The sequence below is a fragment of the Mus caroli genome, chromosome 15 (genome assembly GCF_900094665.2).
Source record: "Mus caroli chromosome 15, CAROLI_EIJ_v1.1, whole genome shotgun sequence".
NCBI classification, from domain to species: Eukaryota; Metazoa; Chordata; class Mammalia; order Rodentia; family Muridae; genus Mus; species Mus caroli.
In genome coordinates, this window is record NC_034584.1 from 57,940,417 (window position 1) to 57,953,975 (window position 13,559).

The 13,559-nt window shown below is 48.0% G+C and overlaps 1 protein-coding gene and 1 non-coding gene across 3 annotated transcripts in view; one reads left to right on the plus strand and one right to left on the minus strand.

Annotated features, from left to right (window-relative positions):
• Positions 1–13,559, minus strand: part of Fam49b (family with sequence similarity 49 member B) — a 130,851-nt gene that overhangs the window by 95,546 nt on the left and 21,746 nt on the right. The gene's annotated exons all lie outside the window — the stretch shown is intronic.
• On the plus strand, positions 924–1,030 carry LOC115029528. Its single transcript, XR_003835089.1, has one exon. It is a non-coding gene; the product is annotated as a U6 spliceosomal RNA (small nuclear RNA).

Sequence of the window (13,559 nt, forward strand, 5' to 3'; positions counted from 1 at the left end):
TATATGTGTGTGTGTGTATACACATATATATCATAAGCAAATTATATAGACACACAACTGCCACTTCTCCCATCCCTCTTATTCTGATTCTTTGACAAGGATTTTTAGAACAGAACATGGGGACAAGTTCTTTACTTGGGAAACTTTTAAAGGCCTTGCACAGAATCCTAGAAATGAGAAGAGGCAATGGGGACTCTCACAGAAGCCTTGACTTGCTTTGTTTTTTAAAACCACTAAGGAAGCTGACCACTGTGTAACCTTGATGGAAACGCCGGACACAGTGCCTATGGCAGCAGGAAGGTGGTATCTGAAGACAGGTGACTATCTCTCACTCCCAAGTTTCTTGCAAAGAGAAACTGGGCTATACCGCAGACTCATCACAGTTTCCAGGGCCACCTAAGTTGGGCCAAGTCTCCTGCCCTCTTTGAGATCCAGCAGCCTTTGCTACAGTGACAATATAAAAGGTAGAACTGTGGCTTCAGAGGCCACACACTGAGCCTTCCAGCCACCCAGGACTCTGACATCAAGAGCTAGTGCAGTTAAAATGGCCAGAGGGTACAAGGACAGGCGTGGGCAGGCAAGGGTATTCCATTAGCTCAGCCAGATAAAAAAGTAGTGAGGGCCAGAGCAGAGCTTCCCCAAGGGGATTCTGTCCACAAAGACAGCTACAAGACAAGTCCCAGCTGTCCAGAGGCAGGAGAGTATCCAAGCAGAGCCAACAGCCCATGTAAGTCTGACTTGCCGCTAGGCCAAGCGCAGGAGGGATGAGACTAGATGTTAGGGGGCCAGTTGCCAGTGACGCCCACCTAGCCCACACCTGGAACGGTCAGCCCTGGATCTCACTGGCCATCCAGCCTGGCTTCTTTGTCTACAGGTCTAAGACAGTGAAACAAGGAGGTGTTGGGGCCAAGATGACTGAACAGGTGCCTGCTTCAGCAGCACATATACTAAAATGGGAACGATACAGAGAAGATTAGCATGGCCCCCGAGCAAGGATGGCTCGCATAGTCATGAAGCGTTCCATATTTTTAAAGGAAAAAAAAAAAGATGGCTGAACAGAATGCTTGCTGGGAAACAATGATTTGAGTTTGGTCTCCAGGACTCACATGGTAGGAGAAAGAGAACTGGTTGTCCTCTGACCTCCACACTCGTGTCACACAGCATGTGCATGCTCCCAATAAATATTTTTAAAAATCAAAGCGTGGACACAAGGGGTAAAGACATTTGCCATGAAGAACGCACATAAGGTGGGAGACCTGACTCAACAGAGTTGTTTTATGATTTCCATACTTGTACCGAGGTGCATGCTGGCTCTGTCTGTCTGTCTGTCTGTCTGTCTCTCTCTCTCTCTCTGTCTCCCTATCTCTGTTTCTCTCATAAGAAAGAGAGCCAATGAGAAGGTTCAGTGAGTTAAAATGCTTGCCACCAAACCTGACAACCTGAGTTCCATCCGGAACCGGCACCTACAAATTACTCTCTGAGCCCTACCCACGTGCAACTCCACCACACACAGACACGGCCTCTTAGCAGGCAAGTCACCTACAGAACGTCCCTGATCAACACAGCAGAGGAAAGTCAGACTATAAATCAACCCCGGGGAATTCTGGAGCTGAGACATTTCAGGAAACGTTTTGCCAGCCTGCTTCATTCCATAATTATCCGGACACTCCCCACACCCCACTCAATGGGAAACAGACAAAGGAAGAAAAAAAAAAGCCAAAACAGGTGTCGGGTGTATTCCACATGGCACCACAAACTCAGCTGCCGAACTTCACAACAGTTGCCTACTGCTGAGAAGTTTCGGGTGGTATTCTCCTCTGCGAGTGGAATACCTGGCTTGGGTAGCTGGTCCAGAGTTTTGACCCGCTGCTGCAGGGTGCCAACCCTGCCCAGGTAACTAGGATCCCAGAGGAGGAAGGCCCGGCACCAGATGGCCCTGCAGCTCCCTAGGTGATCCCCACGAGCAGCTGGGCCCGAGACACACCAGGCAGGCTAACTCATTAGCCCTGGGAAGCCCCTGGGAAATCTTATCTGCAAGTGAAGAACTCTTTGTAATTAAATAAAATAGCAGATGTAAAAGTACCCAGCAGTGCCTGTTACCCAGAAGACAATAAATGTTAATTAAACAGGCAAATATAATTCAAATAATTACTCCTTCCCCTCCGAGAATTCATCTTCGAACTTTATTGGCTTGTTTATCACTTGAGATTTTTTTTTTTTGGTGACCATGATTCATTCTATTCCCGATAATAAAATTATAAATTTACACCCATAATCCTCTTCCATTCCAAGAGACCTGTAAAAGTGTCCCTGCAAGCCTTGGTCACTTCTTTCAGCTGGTAAGACTTTCCCCCAAGAAGAGGACTAATAAATAGTAACTACGCAATAAACATTCGCTACTTAGAACGAGGTCTTCACATTTATTTTCACTTGGAATTCACCATCGTTTTTCTAGATGAGGCTGAAACACAGACACAGGATTGAGAGGATGCAGTAATAAAGTAGCAAGAACACAATAAAAGAGCCTTTTAGGAGGCTAACAGACACAAAAAGAGCAACTCATGAAAATCAGTTATGTTCGAAATCTGGNGGGGGGGGGGGGGGGGNGAAAACCTCAAAGCCATGGATGTACAGGCATTCAAGGGGTGTGCACTTAGCACAGAACTGTTCTCGGAGTCACCTGGAAACAGCATCTCAATTAACTACAAAGTGTCCCTCATTCAAACCTCTCCTTGTAGCCTCTGGGAACCTGAGTGGCGTTTAGCCTTCAGGTTTGGGCAGTCTAGAAGATCTGTCTTGGAAAAAAAAAAAAAAAAAAACAACAAACAAACAAAAAACAGAAGCAATTTCTGAGTCTGAAGGAGGTTTAGCTATAAACAGAACATCTCCACGTCTGGCTGCCCTGCTGGGCTGAATTCATCCCATCCTATGTGCCAAGCAGAGAGGGCCTTCCTACCGGTCCTCTGAGCTCTGCATCCTGTCCCTGTGCCTCCTCTCTCCCCAAATCGGCACTCCATGTCTTAAATTAACAAGACTCAAAAGCCCTGCCCAAACATTAGGGGTCGTAAAAATGATGTCATGATCTCTTGGTAAGATTGGAGTGGCTGACAGTCACTTCCTAGGATGAGATGAGGCCACGGCTACTGGGGTTTCATGCCCAGGGAAGTCTTCACATTGGTGACAGCGCCACACAGTGACTGCGGCTCAAATGAGAACACCCATGATAGGATCACAGTGGCAGCCCGAACACTTGTCCTCAAAGACAATGAAGAGAACAGTTGTAGACAGCGGTAACTTTTAAAGGTTGTCTCAGCCCTTGTCAAACACTTCACCCCTAATCTTATTGCCATTTTCTATTATCCACTAGTAGCCATCCTGACACTTGTAATTAGATCAAAAGCACCCTCACGGTGGACATCTTGTATGGGTGGTCACAGAAGTACTAATCTTAATTTTGGATATTATCAGTGTGTTATGTAGCTAGACGTGTAGATTATCTGAATATCAGACTTCTAACTCGTGTTTCAGCTTTCGATTCTGGCCAGCTGAGCACTAAATTGCTAGTACGCGCTGCCTGGGGGGAAGCTCACGCAAGGGATTCAAATTTGTCTTGGCTGCTTTGAAGTTTTGGATAGAAAAGCTGCAGTCAGAGGCTGGGGAGATGGCTCAGTCAGAAAAGGGCTTGCCATGGAAGCATGGGGCTCTAAGTTAGATCTCTACACACATACACAAAGCTGAGCACAGCAATGTGTGCCTCCAGCCGGGGTGGAGGGGAGAGAGGAGGTCCTCACAGGAATGCTGGCCAGTCAGTCTAGCTCTAGGCTCAATGAAAGTCACTGTCTCAAAAAATAAGGTGGAGAGCATTGAGGAAGACACTTCATATCAGTTTCTATTCTTGTGCATATATGCCCACATATGAACACACACACACACACATCTGAGGTCTCCTCACATTTGATACCCTTTGATCCACTGAAGACATTTAGAAAAGAGCCTCATTTATAAGGCTAAAGAAAAAAAAAAAAAAAAGCCCCAGCATGCATCTCTCAAGTGGTGCCAGGACACTAGACCTTGTTCCAAGACAAAATACAGCACAAGGTCACTAAATGATGTTTCCCTCTTTCTTCCAAGCACTTAGAGAAGGCAAGTTTCCATTCATACTTTTCCCCGAGTCAGCATGGGGGGTCAGGGCCTCCTCTCATGAAGGAGGTAGAGGCAGAGGTAGGCAGAGCTCTGTGAGTTCCAGGCCAACTTGGTCTACTAAAGCAAGATCCCGGCCAGCTAGGACTACATAGTGAGACCTTGTCTCAAAACAAAATAAAATAAATATATTTCCCATAGTTTCAAGATCTATTTAAACAGGCGTATACAATTGTTTCTAATTGTTGCCTCAGCACAGTAACCAATCTGCCTTTAACCCTAGAAGACCAGTGGTCCTAAAAGGGGGACAGCAACTAGACAGGAGCTACTTAACTCATTGGCAAACGTTAAAAATAAGTGTTTGGAAGCCTTAACTCAACCATCTGTTTAGCCTAATAATGTTAACAGTGACTGTACTTCAATAAGGTTTTGTTTTGTTTGTGGTACTGGGAATTGACCCCAGGATCCATGCATGTTACCCAAGAGCTCCACCAACAAGCTACACCCCTCAGATCTTATACAAGGTTTTATTTATACAACAACAATTCAACCTTCTTTTGATTGAATGAACAGACTGTGGAGGTAAGGAGGAGGCAGATAAGGATGGAATTATATCAGTGAATAGACACATTATTAGTACATGCTGAATAGACATGGAGAATCCCAGAACCATCACAGTCATACCCTACCTAATCCTGTGAGATAAACTACGGTGGGGACAAGGGCAGACACCCCTAGCCGATGAACAAATAGTAATGGTGTTTCTGAATTAATGGAGAATTACCTATCAAATATCTTCTAGTTATAAAGACAGGATGTCTTTAAAGAAAAGTCACTGCTAACCTGAAAGGTAGAGAATATTCCTTTGGGGACCTGGTCTATGGATGAGGGGCTCTGAGGGCTAGGTCCAACTAACATGTTTCCTGGTTCAGCAGCTCTCACTTCCAAGCCCTTCTACATGGTAAATCTCCCAGGTTTGGGGTCCCCATGCCCTCCAGAGAGGTGAACACCCAGGGTGTGGTCATGCACTGCACTGGGCCTAGAGGAGGTGCTGAGCACATCCCTTCTTGTGTCCTAGAGCTCTTAGGACAGTAAGCAGTGGCATCAACATGCAAACTGTGTGTAGTGAACCAAGAGACCAAGTCGTTACAGACTTGGCAACGCCAAGTCCCAACCAGGTTGACAGGTCACTTCCATAGTGGATGGCACTTGATCCCACAGTCTGCTCAGGCCTTTCATCATCTCTAAACACACGCTCATTCACAGACCTGGCTCTGATCTGGCTCCTGGCTCTTGGGGTCAGTGGTACCCAGCAGAACTTTACACCATGATGTAGACTGGCTTCAGCTGACCTGCCTGCCTGTGTGGTTACGGGCACTGGCATACTGCCCAGTCGAAGAACAGAAATTTAAATCCTATCCCATGATACTCCTGGTGTGTGCTCATGAACATCCAATCAGTGCACATGGCGTGGAGCTCCGGAGGCAGGCACGCCTGGGTCCAGTCTGGGTTTATGTAGATCCTGACAGCACTCAGTGTCTCAAACAAACTTGTTTCTTCCTCTGTCATTCTTTTAAGTGTACTGAACAATATTCAGAAAGTGACTGGTCCATAGAACTTCTAAAAATAGCACTCCTCAACATGTAGCCAGACAAAATTCATGAAAAATGAAAAAAGAAAAATGTCATACTACAAAAAGCCACCATTTGACCATCAACTGGATCAAAATTCCAAATCCCTGTCCACTTTAAATGAGTTTCTATGGTCAGGGCTGACTTCTAGAGCTCGCCACACCTTTTTTTTTTTTTTTTAAATCCCCAGCCTTCATCTTGCTGCCGCTGAGTTTCATCAGAAGACACCTAGTCATCGCCTCTGTATACACGATAAACATGGCTGTGCCTAAACTCACCAAGATGTGAAAGTTAAGTTAAATATGGGCAATTTGTGCACACCAAGCACACACACCTTAAGGAAACCATAAACATATCCTACTGCATAAAACTGAGCAGGATTCCAGATGGGACAGGGGGCAGTGTTACCCGGAAGTGTGCTTGTCAGCTGGCCATAAGGCATGGGACTGGGAGGGGGGCGGTGCTTGGCGAACAGGCCCACGTGCCTGCAGAGGATGCTACCCTGACCCCAGGCAGGGTAGTGGCCCTCAGGAGCAGCTGCATACTGGGAATCTCTCTGGGGCCAGCACTGAATATGGTGCCTCAGTAGAAGTGGCTGCTGGCTCTCAGGAGAAAACAGCAGCTGGCCCTAATCATCCAGGGTACGTTTTCCAAACACTGCACACCTCAGACCTGGGGATCAGGGATTCCTGGGTGATGGTGCCACACAGCTGGAGCCTCTCCCTCTGAAAGCCAATGCCACAGCAGCCATTCTGCTCAGCCACCAGGCTGGGGAAGAGGTCCAAGGGAGAGAAGCACTATTTAGAAGTCCTCTTGCTCATGGCACCTCCCTTTCCCAGTGACTTCAGGGACAACAGTCAGATGGCTGCCTTAGGGCTGCTTCCCTCCCTCCCACCTCCCCAGGCCTCAGAAATCTGTGCTGAGCTAGTAGGCAAAGTGCTTCTTTCCCACCGAGCCCTAAACATCCAAGGTTGGTCCATGCCCTGCCACTCGGGAGTTCACAGTAAGTACTATGGTGCTACCCTTGCTTCTTGAGAAGGAAGCCGGCCCCAGGATGGTATGACTCACACAAAGCCACATGGTACACGAAAGGGCAGGAAGGGCAGGGACAGGAGCCAGCTCAGGGTACTCTCACCTATACCCCAGGCTGCAGCCCAATGACCTCTCTCCCTCAATACCTGTTTATCTTCCTCTTACAGCCAGTCAGTATAAAAACCTCATTACGTATTCTAGGAGTCTCGTTTATCACAATCCATTCATACTCAAAATGTCCTCAAGCACCACAGGTGGGAGCTTTGACACAGATACAGAACCCCACAACCCAGGCTAACCACTTTGTAGCTGGGTTACATAGAAAAAAAACCTTCCTAACCTCTCTGGGCTCAGTTTCCCCTACCATGAAATGGTGATGGTGATATCAACCACTAAGGATTTGATCAAAGACAATTAAGTGATGTCATTCAAAGAGGCAGGGCTTAGACCACAGCCAGTGGGAGCCACACAATGGCCTGTTGTCTCGCTTGCCTTATTCTCCTCACTGCCCCCAGCCCCCTACCCTAGGCAAGGTGACCCTTGCTACTCTTGTAGCTTTTCTCTTGGGTGCCCAGTCCCCCACTGGCACTGATGACCCACCATATGGCCAGAGGCACCTCGTATCCCCCCAGGGCCCAGAACTAATGAGAAGAACCCATTTTCATTCTCCATTCAAGACCTTCATAATCAATGTCAAATATTTGTCCAGTGTCCAAAGCCCATAAAACTGAACTGGGCAGGGCAAGGGGTGGGGGGCCCACAAAATAAATGGATGCAAACAAAGTGTGACTGGCCAAGGTGGCCCGTCATCACCTGGGAGGGGAAGACAGTAGATGGTGAAACAAGGCTAATACCCATTGAGAGCCCAAGGAAGCGGCCCACTCCAGAGCAGTCACCTCCTGACATCTGCAAGGACGTCCCCAACCCACCAGACCTACAGAAGCTCCGTTCTGCAAAGGCCCCTTGGAAGTCCTTGAGGGTTCATGGTGCGGCATAGGGAAGGGAGAAAGCATTTTCTTCCCAACCACGTGGTGCTTTCTAACTAGCAGGAATCGCTACCCTCAGCGGCTCACCAACGCTGGCCTGCTTCCAGACCAGCTGGGAAGGAAACACTGGCTGCGGAGCCCTCCCCACTTACCCACATGCCCTCACACTTCCCAGCATCCAGCAGGGAAAGCCCACAGGCTGGGGCAGCACTTTGGTCTCTCCCTGTCTCTTTTCTCCTCCTTTTTCTCCTTCCTCCCTCCCGCCCTCCCTCCCTCCTTCCCTTCTGCTACTCATTGTCAAGTACAAATTACCAATGTAACAGAAACCTCAGTGGCCAGGAAAGAAAGCCACACCCTGCAAGGCCCTGCCATGCTTTGCCATGCACAGCTGCTGTCTTGTCTGACAGTTCCATGTCCCTCTGGAAATGCACCCAATGTCTCTTACGGGACACCCTAACTATCCCTACATGTGTTCCAGGGGTGGCATGTACCCTAAGAGAAGACAGTCAAAGCATGGAACCTTCCAGAACCAACAGACCTAAGATTCTAGCTGGCCAGTAAATTTGACTGAGGCTGCTGGGAGGGAGGTGCCTTTTATCCCACTAGGAGACTTAGTTTGTGTCCAAGTCGCTCTAGCCGCTTGCCACCTGAAAGAAAGAGACTAGAGACCAACCTCAGCAAATGGACTGACCACTGGAGCAGCCCCGCCCAATCAGGTCATTGCTTGGCACATAATTCTCTTTAATTTTATCAACTTAGGCTAGCTGAAGTTCAGAGAGAGTCATTTGCAATCCAGAGAGCAACTGGTTCAGTGTTCAGGGGGTGACAGGCTGCTGCTTGCTGCCACCCGTTCCTCACTTCCTGTCCTGGCCCAATGTCAGGTCTGACTCTTGGCTTGTAAGGAAGGTGGGGCCCGGGGCTGGTGAGATGGCTCAGTGGGTAAGAGCACCCTTCCGAAGGTCCAGAGTTCAAATCCCAGCAACCACATGGTGGCTCACAACCATCCGTAACGAGATCTGGCGCCCTCTTCTGGAGTGTCTGAAGACAGCNGGTGGCTCACAACCATCCGTAACGAGATCTGGCGCCCTCTTCTGGAGTGTCTGAAGACAGCTACAGTGTACTTACATATAATAAATAAATCTTAAAAAAAAAAAAAAAAAAGGAAGGTGGGGCCCTAAACATCCATCTTTCATTATGGATGCAACTCTTAACTTTTTGTGTTCCTTCTGTCATCTGTCCCATGATGTAAATACCAGTGGCTGCTTACAAACTGTGGCTCAAGGTCCTGAAAAGCCATCATGGAGTCTCCCCTCTTGCTCCTCCCCATAGCTCAGACCCACAAACCAAACACTCTCCAAGCTCTGGGAGGTCCTTCCACATCCACATCACCTGGGAGGAACAGGGTTTTCAAGATTCTCATTTATGATACAAGCCTTTCGAGGACAAAGGTAACCCACGCAGGTTTCCACATCTCTCTTCTTGGGTGAAAGTCCTAGGTTCTCCCATGGCTGAAGTCCACTTTATAAGGGACTTCTAAACCCACTCTCCCTCCAAGTGCCTCAGGGCCTCCAGACCTTTCCAACAGTAGTTCACTCAAAGGTTCTGGATTCAATAGCCTTTGTTATGTAAATTAAAGCAAAAAAAAACAAAAACAAAAACAAACAACTACAACTTACTATTGTAATTGAAAAAAAAAACAGTTCACTGTTTATATTTCAGTTGGAGCCCTAAAGAAAGATCCTACTTGCGAGAGTGGGCCCTGCACCTCTCTTGGGCAGCACAATAGAGCTACCCCTGGGGAGAGAGGGGCTCAAGCAGCCCAGGAGGTGAGCACAGGAGAGCAGACCCTGCCCCTTGGTGGCTGCTGCACTGGGTAAGTTGGCTGGAGAACTTGCCCTGGTAGTGCAGGCACAGGAGGGCTAGCAGGCTGACCAACTCAGCTACCTCCCAGGCCCAGATCCAGGGCTTCTGAGTTGGTCCACCCAAACATTTACCCCATTTATGATCTGCTGGGGGGCATGCCTGTCCTGCAGACCCAAAGCTACAGGATCTCCATGACACAAGGCAACAACAACAGGATATCCTAGAGGAGTGCATATGAGAATCCAGTACTGATCTCGTAGCAGAAGCCAGAGGCCTGGAACCAGACCAGTGAGTCTGTGCAATGTGTATTTGCAAGAGTGGATAGATGTGTGACACATATGGCACACTGCAGCTTCCATGACAAGACACTTTTTTATTCTATTTTATTTTGATGGGAGGGTTGTTAGGGGGTAGATTGATACAAAGGGACGAGACATGAGTGAGATTGGGTGTATGGTGTGACATTCACAGAGTCTACAAAAAGATAAAAAAATAAAAATAAAAAATAAAAGAGCCTATGAACAAAACTTGTGGAGACACTGAACACAGACAACACTGACATTGCTTCGTTCCAGGAGTTAATTCCAAAGACTCTCGGTACATGGCACAAATATCCCTGGGCTTCATGTACCCAAGTCTGGCTTCAAATTCTGTCATTGCTAAGGACCACCTTGCACTTCTGACCCTCCTGCCTCCATTTCCAAGTATGGCGTTCCCCGGTGCACCCCACCACACCGAGCTTCCCCAGGTGAGTGAGATGGGACCCACCCCTTCATGTGTGCTAGACAAGCATTCGACTGAGCCATATCCTCAGCCCCAAACTTTCCCACTCACAGAAGACAGAGCTGAGATGCCAGGCAATGACGTCACCTCAGACATCGCATCCAAAGGCAGAGAGGCCCCAGTCCATCTTTCCTTCCATCACCTAGAAATGACCATATCTTCATTTCTATGTATTTACACTCAAATATGAACACTTATTTAGAACTGTAAGGCACATAGACATTCACTACATGTCTTCTCTCTGGACAGCATCTCATGGGACTCTGAAACATGGCATCCTGGAGATGACCGTAACCCTGCATGTCTTGGGCCTCATGCGGTTTCACACTCTCCGCCTTATGGGCAAACGGTCCACGGTGGGCAGCTGTGGGGGTGTTTTGTAAAACCGTCTAGCATCTCCCAGACTCTGCAAGTTGCCACACTCTGGGTCACTCTGTCTTCTTGCTATCTCACCAGTCAACCAAAGAGCATCCTGCAAGGTCAGGGAGGCGCTAGACATAGCAAGGAGTCTGAATATCCTCTGTTCCTTTACACACCACACACCACACGCACACAGCCGGCGTGAGAAGGCTGAGGACTACCCTGCACTCCACAGGGTAGCGACGGTCCACACAAGACATGTCGCACCAATAAGATACAGATAAAAATGTGGGGGAACCCTCAACACACGCTCACTTAAAAAGAAGCCAAATAACTGGGCATGGTGGGTCACACTTGCAATCCCGGCACTTAGGAGACAAAGGCAGGAAGATTAGCACTAGAACCACCCTCAGCTAACAGCAAATTTCATGGCCAGCCTAGACTGCCTGAGGCTCTACGTCAAAATAAGGACCACCCACTATCATTTAATGTATATGAAATGCACAAAAGGTAGGCTGACAGAAAGCTCAAATGCTGGCTGCCTGGTTACCTTGGGCTGAGGGAGAAGATGGGAGAGGAACCGAGCTCAAATCGCAATGGATTTGGGAGGCTCTGAAATAGTATGAGTCTGTCACATCAATCACAAGGTATACAAAATATCTCAGAACGGGCAGGCTCTACTATGCAAAATACACCTTCCTAGAGCTGCTGTAGGCAATTATTGCAGATTATTATTTCACATAGCTGAAATCCAAGTGTCAACAGACCACAGTCTCTAGAGGCTGGGTACAGGGAATATGCAACCTCCTTGCCTTTTCTAGCTTCTGGCAGAACACAGCTCCCGGAGACATAGCATCCTTGGCTCTATCCCCCCTGACCTTTGGCTACATCTGCACATGTTCTGTGACCCTGACTCCTGGGTGTCTTCTTCTTAGTACTCTCATGATTTCTGAGGTTCACAGGATAATAGGTTCAGCTTCCCACGTAAAGGCCCCTCACCTAGTCACATCTGTGAAACCCGTGTGGTCATGGAAGTCACGAAATTCTCTGATCTTGAGGATGAAGACAAGGACAACCAGGGGCTCCTTTTCTGTCTAACATTCACCACAATAAAGCTGCCATAATACCAAAAGCAAAGCCACAAGACAGAGCTCAGGGGCAGCACACCGGAGTGGATCCATCACCAAGGAGGCCTAGGGCGGAGCAGGGCTGTCCTGGGGCTGAATGACCCAAGAATGGCCTTCTCACTTAGGCTTCTAAGTCTAGGGGAGACTGGGGAAAGGGGATGACAGGAGGACCTGAGAAATTGCTGCTGTGTGGTCAGGGGGAAAGGGGAAGGGGGAGGGGGAGGGGAAGAGGGAGGGCTTAGAGTCGAGTCTGTACTGATTTCAAATCCCCTCTCACACGCACAGACACTTACAGTCAGTTCTAAGAGAGAGGCTTACATGGATCTAAATCTCTCAGAGGTTTGAAAACACACACAAAATGAGTCCAGAGACATGAGACTTTTGCCAATATCCCCATCAATAAGTTAAGAGCCACTCGGTGCTTTCTCAGCAAGGGCGTTCAGAAGACAGCAGCAGGTTCTGGACCAGCCGCCTCATCAAGACAGGAGGGAAAACACAAAACAAAACAAAACAAAACAAAACAAAACAAAACAAAACAAAACCACAACTGGCTCCCTGACTCCGTGGCATCTTCTGGTGGTGGGAGTGAGGCCAAAGCAAGAGCAGCTGCCCCTCCAAGCACTTTTTTTCTTCTCTAGGCTACACCCTACAAGTGCCCGACATGAAGCAGGTGCCAAGGAGACCCGCCAACGCTTGTCCCAAGACTGTATATATGTTCAAAGGCTGATCATGCACATTTCACAAAAATAAATGGGGTTCTCTTTGTTTGTTTGTTTGTTTGTTTGTTTGTTTGAAAGATAGGGCCTTGGGGGCTGGAGTGACAGCAGTTAAGAGCACTGGCTGCTCTTACAGAGGACCCAGGTTCAGTTCCCAGCACCCACATGGCAGCTCATACCTGTCTGCAACTCCAGTTCCAGGGCTTCTGACACCTTCACACAGACATGCACACAAGCAAAACACCAGTGAACATAAAGTAATAAAATAATGTAAACAAACAAACAAAAGACAGAGGCTCACTGTGGTCCCAGCTGGCCTCAATGCGCAATATAAACAGAGTTACTTTGCTCTCACAGAGTCTCTGCCTGCCTTTGCCTCCCCAGTGCTGGGATTAAAGGTGTGTGGCACCATGCCTAGCTATATACATACAATGCATGTAGTATATAGATATATGCATGCATAAATGAACAGGTGCAATGCTTGGATATGGTGGTGCACGCCTTCGTTCTCAGCACTTTGGGGGAAGAGGCAGGTGGATCTCTGTGAGCTCAAGGCCAATCTGGTCTCTATGGTAAGTTTCTAGATAGCCAGAGCTACTAAGAGAGAGACCTTGTATTAAAAAACAAAAACAAGCCAGAGTGCCAGAGCTGTAATGCAGTGTCCACCTGTGCTCAATAAACAGCTGTCACTCAGGAGATGGCCTAGGACCCGATAATCAAGATCCTTCTTAGCTGTATAGGGAATTCAAAGCCAGCCAGGCACACACGAGAACTGGTCTTAAAAAATAAATAAGTAAAAGATGTAACCTGCAAGGAAGCCTATCAGAAACAGGAGGAAATGGGGAAAGAAGCAGAGCGAGGTGCACACAATGCCAGGCAGAGGCTGATAGGCTGACACAGAAGGAAGGGGAGGAGCTACAG